We start from the raw sequence: 9564 nt of genomic DNA on the forward strand, positions 1-9564 counted from the left end.
CCATCCTGCGCTGTCCACACAGTGTACCCAAGCCCATCCTGCGCTATCCACACAGTGTACCCAAGCCCATCCTGCGCTGTCCACACAGTGTATCCAAGCCCATCCTGCGCTGTGGACACAGTGTACCCAAGTCCATCCTGCGCTGTCCACACAGTGTATCCAAGCCCATCCTACGCTGTCCACACAGTGTATCCAAGCCCATCCTGCGCTGTCCACACAGTGTATCCAAGCCCATCCTGCGCTGTGCACACAGTGTACCCAAGCCCATCCTGCGCTGTCCACACAGTGTATCCAAGCCCATCCTGCGCTGTCCACACAGTGTATCCAAGTCCATCCTGCGCTGTCCACACAGTGTACCCAAGCCCATCCTGCGCTATCCACACAGTGTACCCAAGCCCATCCTGCGCTGTCCACACAGTGTATCCAAGCCCATCCTGCGCTGTGGACACAGTGTACCCAAGTCCATCCTGCGCTGTCCACACAGTGTATCCAAACCCATCCTACGCTGTCCACACAGTGTATCCAAGCCCATCCTGCGCTGTCCACACAGTGTATCCAAGCCCATCCTGCGCTGTGCACACAGTGTACCCAAGCCCATCCTGCGCTGTCCACACAGTGTATCCAAGCCCATCCTGCGCTGTCCACACAGTGTATCCAAGTCCATCCTGCGCTGTGCAGTGTATCCAAGCCCATCCTGCGCTGTCCACACAGTGTACCCAAGCCCATCCTGCGCTGTCCACACAGTGTATCTAATCCCATCCTGCGCTGTGAACAGTGTACCCAAGCCCATCCTGCGCTGTCCACAGTGTATCCAAGCCCATCCGGCGCTGTCCACACTGTATCCCAGCCCATCCTGCGCTGTCCACACAGTGTATCCAAGCCCATCCTGCGCTGTGCAGTGTATCCAAGCCCATCCTGCGCTGTCCACACAGTGGACACAAGCCCATCCTGCGCCGTCCACACAGTGTATCCAAGCCCATCCTGCGCTGTTCACACAGTGTACCCAAGCCCATCCTGCGCCGTCCACACAGTGTATCCAAGCCCATCCTGCGATGTCCACACTGTATCCCAGCCCATCCTGCGCTGTCCACACAGTGTATCCAAGCCCATCCTGCGCTGTGCAGTGTACCCAAGCCCATCCTGCGCTGTCCACACAGTGCATCCAAGTCCATCCTGCGCTGTCCACACAGTGTATCCAAGCCCATCCTGCGCTGTGCACACAGTGTACCCAAGCCCATCCTGTGCTGTCCACACAGTGTACCCAAGCCCATCCTGCACTGTCCACACAGTGTACCCAAGCCCATCCTGCGCTGTCCACACAGTGTACCCAAGCCCATCCTGCGCTGTCCACACAGTGTATCCAAGCCCATCCTGCGCTGTGCACACAGTGTACCCAAGTCCATCCTGCGCTGTCCACAGTGTATCCAAGCCCATCCTGTGCTGTCCACACTGTATCCAAGCCCATCCTGCGCTGCCCTGTGTATCCAAGCCCATCCTGCACTGTCCACACAGTGTACCCAAGCCCATCCTGCGCTGTCCACACAGTGCATCCAAGCCCATCCCGCGCTGTGCAGTGTATCCAAGCCCATCCTCCGCTGTCCACACAGTGTACCCAAGCCCATCCTGCGATGTCCACACAGTGTATCCAAGCCCATCCTGCGCTGTGCACACAGTGTACCCAAGCCCATCCTGCGCTGTGCACACAGTGTACCCAAGCCCATCCTGCGCTGTCCACACAGTGTACCCAAGCCCATCCTGCGCTGTCCACACAGTGTATCCAAGCCCATCCTGCGTGGTACACAGTGTATCCAAGCCCATCCTGCGCTGCCCACAGTGTATCCAAACCCATCCTGTGCTGTCCATACAGTGTATCCAAGCCCATCCTGCGCTGTCCACACAGTGTATCCAAGCCCATCCTGCGCTGTGCACACAGTGTACCCAAGCCCATCCTGCGCTGTCCACACAGTGTACCCAAGCCCATCCTGCGCTGTCCACACAGTGTACCCAAGCCCATCCTGCGCTGTCCACACAGTGTACCCAAGCCCATCCTGCGCTGTCCACACAGTGTATCCAAGCCCATCCTGCGCTGTGCACACAGTGTACCCAAGTCCATCCTGCGCTGTCCACAGTGTATCCAAGACCATCCTGTGCTGTCCACACTGTATCCAAGCCCATCCTGCGCTGTCCACACAGTGTACCCAAGTCCATCCTGCGCTGTCCACACAGTGTATCCATGCCCATCCTGCGCTGTGCACACAGTGTACCCAAGCCCATCCTGCGCTGTCCACACAGTGTACCCAAGCCGATCCTGCACTGTCCACACAGTGTATCCAAGCCCATCCTGCACTGTGCACACAGTGTACCCAAGCCCATCCTGCGCTGTCCACACAGTGTATCCAAGCCCATCCTGCGTGGTACACAGTGTATCCAAGCCCATCCTGCGCTGCCCACAGTGTATTCAAACCCATCCTGTGCTGTCCACACAGTGTATCCAAGCCCTTCCTGCACTGTGCACACAGTGTACCCAAGCCCATCTTGCACTGTCCACACAGTGTATCCAAGCCCATCCTGTGCGGCACACAGTGTATCCAAGCCCATCCTGCGCTGCCCACAGTGTATCCAAACCCATCCTGCGCTGTCCACACAGTGTATCCAAGCCCATCCTGCACTATGCACACAGTGTACCCAAGCCCATCCTGCGCTGTCCACACAGTGTATCCAAGCCCATCCTGCACTGTCCACACAGTGTATCCAAGTCCATCCTGCACGGTACACAGTGTATCCAAGCCCATCTTGTGCTGCCCACAGTGTACCCAAACCCATCCTGCGCTGTCCACACAGTGTATTCAAGCCCATCCTGCACTGTGCACACAGTGTACCCAAGCCCATCCTGCGCTGTCCACACAGTGTATCCAAGCCCATCCTGCGCGGTACACACAGTGTATCCAAGCCCATCCTGCGCTGCCCACAGTGTATCCAAACCCATCCTGCGCTGTCCACACAGTGTATCCAAGCCCATCCTGCACTGTGCACAGTGTACCCAAGCCCATCCTGCGCTATCCACACAGTGTACCAAGCCCATCCTGCGCGGTACACACAGTGTATCCAAGCCCATCCTGCGCTGCCCACAGTGTATCCAAACCCATCCTGCGCTGTCCACACAGTGTATCCAAGCCCATCCTGCGCTGTGCACAGTGTATCCAAGCCCATCCTGCACTGTTCACACATGTATCCAAGCCCATCCTGTGCTGTCCAGTGTACCTAAGCCCATCCTGCGCTGTCCACAGTGTATCGAAGCCCATCCTGTGCTGTCCACACAGTGTATCCAAGCCCATCCTGCGCTGTGCAGTGTATCCAAGCCCATCCTGCTCTGTCCACACAGTGTACCCAATCCCATCCTGTGCCGTCCACACAGTGTATCCAAGCCCATCCTGCGCTGTGCACACAGTGTGCCCAAGCCCATCCTGCGCTGTGCACACAGTGTACCCAAGCCCATCCTGCGCTGTCCACAGTGTACCCAAGCCCATCCTGCGCTGTCCACAGTGTATCCAAGCCCATCCTGCGCTGTCCACACAGTGTATCCAAGCCCATCCTGTGCTGTCCAGTGTACCTAAGCCCATCCTGCGCTGTCCACAGTGTATCCAATCCCATCCTGTGCTGTCCACACAGTGCATCCAAGCCCATCCTGCGCTGTGCAGTGTATCCAAGCCCATCCTCCGCTGTCCACACAGTGTACCCAAGCCCATCCTGCGCTGTCCACACAGTGTACCCAAGCCCATCCTGCGCTGTGCACACAGTGTATCCAAGCCCATCCTGCGCTGTGCACACAGTGTACCCAAGCCCATCCTGCGCTGTCCACAGTGTACCCAAGTCCATCCTGCGCTGTCCACACAGTGTATCCAAGCCCATCCTGCGCTGTCCACACAGTGTACCCAAGCCCATCCTGCGCTGTCCACAGTGTATCCAAGCCCATCCTGCGCTGTGCACACAGTGTACCCAAGTCCATCCTGCGCTGTCCACAGTGTATCCAAGCCCATCCTGTCCTGTCCACACTGTATCCAAGCCCACCCTGCGCTGCCCAGTGTATCCAAGCCCATCCTGCGATGTCCACACAGTGTACCCAAGTCCATCCTGCGCTGTCCACACAGTGTATCCAAGCCCATCCTGCGCTGTGCACACAGTGTACCCAAGCCCATCCTGCGCTGTCCACACAGTGTATCCAAGCCCATCCTGCACTGTCCACACAGTGTATCCAAGCCCATCCTGCGCTGTCCACACAGTGTACCCAAGCCCATCCTGCGCTGTCCACAGTGTATCAAGCCCATCCTGCGCTGTGCACACAGTGTACCCAAGTCCATCCTGCGCTGTCCAGTGTATCCAAGCCCATCCTGTGCTGTCCACACTGTATCCAAGCCCATCCTGCGCTGTCCACACAGTGTACCCAAGTCCATCCTGCGCCGTCCACACAGTGTATCCAAGCCCATCCTGCGCGGTACACAGTGTATCCAAGCCCATCCTGTGCTGCCCACAGTGTACCCAAACCCATCCTGCGCTGCCCACAGTGTATCCAAACCCATCCTGCGCTGTCCACACAGTGAATCCAAGCCCATCCTGCGCTGTCCACACAGTGTATCCAAGCCCATCCTGCGCTGTGCACAGTGTATCCAAGCCCATCCTGCACTGTCCACACAGTGTATCCAAGCCCATCCTGTGCTGTCCAGTGTACCCAAGCCCATCCTGCGCTGTCCACACAGTGTATCCAACCCCATCCTGCGCGATACACACAGTGTATCCAAGCCCATCCTGCGCTGCCCACAGTGTATCCAAACCCATCCTGCGCTGTCCACACAGTGTATCCAAGCCCATCCTGCACTGTGCACTGTGTACCCAAGCCCATCCTGCGCTATCCACACAGTGTACCAAGCCCATCCTGCGCGGTACAAACAGTGTATCCAAGCCCATCCTGCGCTGCCCAGTGTGTCCAAACGCATCCTGCGCTGTCCACACAGTGTATCCAAGCCCATCCTGCGCTGTGCACAGTGTATCCAAGCCCATCCTGCACTGTCCACACAGTGTATCCAAGCCCATCCTGTGCTGTCCAGTGTACCCAAGCCCATCCTGCGCTGTCCACACAGTGTATCCAACCCCATCCTGCGCGGTACACACAGTGTATCCAAGCCCATCCTGCGCTGTCCACACAGTGTATCCAAGCCCATCCTGCGCTGTGCACAGTGTATCCAAGCCCATCCTGCACTGTTCACACAGTGTATCCAAGCCCATCCTGTGCTGTCCAGTGTACCTAAGCCCATCCTGCGCTGTCCACAGTGTATCGAAGCCCATCCTGTGCTGTCCACACAGTGTATCCAAGCCCATCCTGCGCTGTGCAGTGTATCCAAGCCCATCCTGCTCTGTCCACACAGTGTACCCAAGTCCATCCTGCGCTGTCCACAGTGTATCCAAGCCCATCCTGTCCTGTCCACACTGTATCCAAGCCCACCCTGCGCTGTGCAGTGTATCCAAGCCCATCCTGCTCTGTCCACACAGTGTACCCAAGTCCATCCTGCGCTGTCCACAGTGTATCCAAGCCCATCCTGTCCTGTCCACACTGTATCCAAGCCCACCCTGCGCTGCCCAGTGTATCCAAGCCCATCCTGCGATGTCCACACAGTGTACCCAAGTCCATCCTGCGCTGTCCACACAGTGTATCCAAGCCCATCCTGCGCTGTGCACACAGTGTACCCAAGCCCATCCTGCGCTGTCCACACAGTGTATCCAAGCCCATCCTGCACTGTCCACACAGTGTATCCAAGCCCATTCTGCGCTGTCCACACAGTGTACCCAAGCCCATCCTGCGCTGTCCACAGTGTATCCAAGCCCATCCTGCGCGGTACACAGTGTATCCAAGCCCATCCTGTGCTGCCCACAGTGTACCCAAACCCATCCTGCGCTGCCCACAGTGTATCCAAACCCATCCTGCGCTGTCCACACAGTGAATCCAAGCCCATCCTGCGCTGTCCACACAGTGTATCCAAGCCCATCCTGCGCTGTGCACAGTGTATCCAAGCCCATCCTGCACTGTCCACACAGTGTATCCAAGCCCATCCTGTGCTGTCCAGTGTACCCAAGCCCATCCTGTGCTGTCCACACAGTGTATCCAACCCCATCCTGCGCGGTACACACAGTGTATCCAAGCCCATCCTGCGCTGTCCACAGTGTACCCAAGCCCATCCTGCGCTGTCCACACAGTGTATCCAACCCCATCCTGCGCGGTACACACAGTGTATCCAAGCCCATCCTGCGCTGCCCACAGTGTATCCAAACCCATCCTGCGCTGTCCACACAGTGTATCCAAGCCCATCCTGCACTGTGCACTGTGTACCCAAACCCATCCTGCGCTATCCACACAGTGTACCAAGCCCATCCTGCGCGGTACAAACAGTGTATCCAAGCCCATCCTGCGCTGCCCAGTGTGTCCAAACCCATCCTGCTCTGTCCACACAGTGTATCCAAGCCCATCCTGCGCTGTGCACAGTGTATTCAAGCCCATCCTGCGCTGTCCACACAGTGTATCCAAGCCCATCCTGTGCTGTCCACACAGTGTATCCAAGCCCATCCTGCGCTGTGCAGTGTATCCAAGCCCATCCTGCTCTGTCCACACAGTGTACCCAAGCCCATCCTGCGCCGTCCACACAGTGTATCCAAGCCCATCCTGCGCTGTGCACACAGTGTGCCCAAGTCCATCCTGCGCTGTCCAGTGTATCCAAGCCCATCCTGTGCTGTCCACACTGTATCCAAGCCCATCCTGCGCTGCCCAGTGTATCCAAGCCCATCCTGCGCTGTCCACACAGTGTACCCAAGTCCATCCTGCGCCGTCCACACAGTGTATCCAAGCCCATCCTGCGCGGTACACAGTGTATCCAAGCCCATCCTGTGCTGCCCACAGTGTACCCAAACCCATCCTGCGCTGCCCACAGTGTATCCAAACCCATCCTGCGCTGTCCACACAGTGAATCCAAGCCCATCCTGCGCTGTCCACACAGTGTATCCAAGCCCATCCTGCGCTGTGCACAGTGTATCCAAGCCCATCCTGCACTGTCCACACAGTGTACCCAAGCCCATCCTGTGCTGTCCACACAGTGTATCCAACCCCATCCTGCGCGGTACACACAGTGTATCCAAGCCCATCCTGCGCTGCCCACAGTGTATCCAAACCCATCCTGCGCTGTCCACACAGTGTATCCAAGCCCATCCTGCACTGTGCACTGTGTACCCAAGCCCATCCTGCGCTATCCACACAGTGTACCAAGCCCATCCTGCGCGGTACAAACAGTGTATCCAAGCCCATCCTGCGCTGCCCAGTGTGTCCAAACCCATCCTGCGCTGTCCACACAGTGTATCCAAGCCCATCCTGCGCTGTGCACAGTGTATCCAAGCCCATCCTGCACTGTCCACACAGTGTATCCAAGCCCATCCTGTGCTGTCCAGTGTACCCAAGCCCATCCTGCGCTGTCCACACAGTGTATCCAACCCCATCCTGCGCGGTACACACAGTGTATCCAAGCCCAACCTGCGCTGCCCAGTGTATCCAAACCCATCCTGCGCTGTCCACACAGTGTATCCAAGCCCATCCTGCACTGTGCACTGTGTACCCAAGCCCATCCTGCGCTATCCACACAGTGTACCAAGCCCATCCTGCGCGGTACAAACAGTGTATCCAAGCCCATCCTGCGCTGCCCAGTGTGTCCAAACCCATCCTGCTCTGTCCACACAGTGTATCCAAGCCCATCCTGCGCTGTGCACAGTGTATTCAAGCCCATCCTGCACTGTCCACACAGTGTATCCAAGCCCATCCTGTGCTGTCCAGTGTACCCAAGCCCATCCTGCGCTGTCCACACAGTGTATCCAAGCCCATCCTGTGCTGTCCACACAGTGTATCCAAGCCCATCCTGCGCTGTGCAGTGTATCCAAGCCCATCCTGCTCTGTCCACACAGTGTACCCAAGCCCATCCTGCGCCGTCCACACAGTGTATCCAAGCCCATCCTGCGCTGTGCACACAGTGTGCCCAAGCCCATCCTGCGCTGTCCACACAGTGCATCCAAGCCCATCCTGCGCTGTGCAGTGTATCCAAGCCCATCCTGCGCTGTCCACACAGTGTACCCAAGCCCATCCTGTGCCGTCCACACAGTGTATCCAAGCCCATCTTGCGCTGTGCACACAGTGTACCCAAGCCCATCCTGCGCTGTCCACACAGTCGTGCAGTCCAGTATTTAGTGTCCTGTAGCGGGAGAGGATACCCAAGGCAGCCCATCCTGCGCTGTCCACACAGTGTATCCAAGCCCATCCTGCGCTGCCCAGTGTGTCCAAACCCATCCTGCACTGTCCACACAGTGTATCCAAGCCCATCCTGCGCTGTGCACAGTGTATCCAAGCCCATCCTGCACTGTCCACACAGTGTATCCAAGCCCATCCTGTGCTGTCCAGTGTACCCAAGCCCATCCTGCGCTGTCCACACAGTGTATCCAACCCCATCCTGCGCGGTACACACAGTGTATCCAAGCCCATCCTGCGCTGCCCACAGTGTATCCAAACCCATCCTGCGCTGTCCACATAGTGTATCCAAGCCCATCCTGCACTGTGCACTGTGTACCCAAGCCCATCCTGCGCTATCCACACAGTGTACCAAGCCCATCCTGCGCGGTACAAACAGTGTATCCAAGCCCATCCTGCGCTGCCCAGTGTGTCCAAACCCATCCTGCGCTGTCCACACAGTGTATCCAAGCCCATCCTGCGCTGTGCACAGTGTATCCAAGCCCATCCTGCACTGTCCACACAGTGTATCCAAGCCCATCCTGTGCTGTCCAGTGTACCCAAGCCCATCCTGCGCTGTCCACACAGTGTATCCAAGCCCATCCTGTGCTGTCCACACAGTGTATCCAAGCCCATCCTGCGCTGTGCAGTGTATCCAAGCCCATCCTGCTCTGTCCACACAGTGTACCCAAGCCCATCCTGCGCCGTCCACACAGTGTATCCAAGCCCATCCTGCGCTGTGCACACAGTGTGCCCAAGCCCATCCTGCGCTGTCCACACAGTGCATCCAAGCCCATCCTGCGCTGTGCAGTGTATCCAAGCCCATCCTGCGCTGTCCAGTGTACCCAAGCCCATCCTGCGCCATCCACACAGTGTATCCAAGCCCATCTTGCGCTGTGCACACAGTGTACCCAAGCCCATCCTGCGCTGTCCACACAGTCGTGCAGTCCAGTATTTAGTGTCCTGTAGCGGGAGAGGATACCCAAGGCAGCCCATCCTGCGCTGTCCACACAGTGTATCCAAGCCCATCCTGCGCTGTCCACACAGTGAATCCAAGCCCATCCTGCGCTGTGCACACAGTGAATCCAAGCCCATCCTGCGCTGTGCACACAGTGTACCCAAGCCCATCCTGCGCTGTCCACACAGTGTACCCAAGCCCATCCTGCGCTGTCCACACAGTGTACCCAAGCCCATCCTGCGCTGTCCACAGTGTATCCAAGCCCATCCTGCGCTGTGCACACAGTGTACCCAAGTCC

Source organism: Dendrobates tinctorius, unplaced genomic scaffold (assembly GCF_039654945.1).
Source record: "Dendrobates tinctorius isolate UK_male_01 unplaced genomic scaffold, ASM3965494v1 ptg000019l, whole genome shotgun sequence".
Classification (NCBI taxonomy): domain Eukaryota; kingdom Metazoa; phylum Chordata; class Amphibia; order Anura; family Dendrobatidae; genus Dendrobates; species Dendrobates tinctorius.